Here is a 2,016-nt window from a genome sequence, read left to right as displayed (position 1 = left end):
ATTCACTGCCAACCACCTGACTCATCCTGACACGAGTGTGCCATGCCATCCCTGTGCTTAAAATGCTTTGATGACTCTTCCTTTGGCCGAGGCTGGCTCTGGTTCTCGTGGTCGTCTGAGTCTCTCTGCCTCTTTCTCCAGACTTGCCTTTTTTGGTGCCACATTCCAGCCATGCTTACCGTCGTTCAGGTCCTCAATTGCCTTTCCTGCTTGTACCCTGTAATCTGTGCCAGGGCTAGCTCCGAGGCCTGAACAGGCCCTTCCCACTGTCTGTCTGGATGACCCTGTTCCTTCTTGGGCAGCTGGCTCTACCTCCAGACTGCTGGTCTACCTCTCCTTGTCCTCAAACCCTGAGGTACTCTCTGCCACTAACTTTCCTGCACTCCGTGCTTATTGGATTGATTATTCCCTGCAAGGCTGTAATGTCCAGAAAATACAGTCCCCGTGTTTGGTGGCTGCATTCTTAGCATCTAGCACAGTTCCTGGCTCATGATTAAATTCACACCTATAAAATATTTGAGGGGTAACAAAACAATAGCCTATGTTTCTGTATGCTTCCAGAAAACAAAGGAATAAAAGTTCTTAAACATTCTACTATATGTTTATTGTCCCACTCTTTAGTTCTAATAAACAATTTCCTCTCACACCCTAATAAGCATGTAGGAAAGATCTCTTGAGGCACAGGAATAGACGGAAACAAGGTCTGTTTATCCTTCAGGCTACATTATTCAACTCATCTCAAATTTTAATCCATTAACATTGGTTAGCAGTTCCTAAATATGAACTGAACACTGGCAACCCAGTCCTCACCTTCAATATGCTTAGATGAAGGTGTGGGTGTGGTCCCCCCATCAAATGTCATCTGGGTGGGCTCTGTGAGAAAGGGGTGCTCAGGCACTGTTTCTGGAAAAGAAGTGCTTAGAAGTCTGTCAGTGGCGCAGTCTTCAAGGCTAAGAAGGGTCCTGGATACAAAATTACAGTTAGATAGGGGGAATAAATTCTAGTGTTCAATACAGCACTGTAGGCTGACTACAGTTAACAGTAGTTTATTGTATCTTTTCAAATAGCTAGAAGAGAGGACTTTTAACGTTCCCAACACAAAGAAATTGCAAATGTTTGAGGTGATGACCATGCTAATTACCCTGATTTGGTTATTACACAATGTATACATGTATAGGAATACCACTCTGTACCCCAGAGATATGTACAATTATTGTGTCAATTGAAAATAATAATAGTAATTTTGTAAAAGTGTCCTGGGTAAGTCATTCAACAAAAAGAGGTTTAGAGTTACCTCAACAATATCATTTAGACTATTCAGTAACTAAGTTAAAAATAATCTGCGGTTTCTTGTAGGAGTGACTAAAAATCTTATGTCAACAGAGCTGTGTGTACTTGATGAAGATCTCATAGTCAGAGGCCATTAACGTCACACCTAAGGAGTCATCCTTTGCTTGATGATTTCTTCATCCTGCAAATGACAACTTGTGGTTTTATTACAATTGAAATTAGTGTAATTCAATTCGTAGTGCTTTTCTCATTCCATATTTTATTATGACCTATATTAGCTTCTGACTAGCATATGGATTTAATTAAAACAAAACAGAATAAAGCAAAACAAATGCCTCTCCTGGTAAGTTTCTAGATTTACTAGAACCGACTAATTTAGGTTATGCGGTGCCAAAAGAGGGAGGGACAGACTGAAGCGGCTGAGTTAGGAGAGGCCGTCTTGCCGTCCCCTTGGCAGGCAGGGCCTGTCTTGGGCGTTCCCCACCGCACCCCCGCATGTCCCTGTCACGGATCCCGACAGAAACCAGAGTTAAAGTCCACCCAGCTCGCATTTCACATCTTTTCTTATCATGTTTAGCCGGATCCCACGTTGCCTGATATTTTCCTAGCGTTTGTTCTCTAAGACGGCGTAGAAACTAATTACAAAAGCGGGGACCTCTGTGACCCCTTCCTCCGCACCTCCCCTCCCCCGACACCCACTCGGCACATCACCTGCCCCCCCCCCCC

This window comes from Galeopterus variegatus, unplaced genomic scaffold (genome assembly GCF_000696425.1).
Source record: "Galeopterus variegatus unplaced genomic scaffold, G_variegatus-3.0.2 Scaffold7465, whole genome shotgun sequence".
In the NCBI taxonomy this organism is placed as follows: Eukaryota; Metazoa; Chordata; class Mammalia; order Dermoptera; family Cynocephalidae; genus Galeopterus; species Galeopterus variegatus.
The sequence above is the reverse complement of the archived record's forward strand: the minus strand, read 5'-3'. Positions refer to the sequence as shown.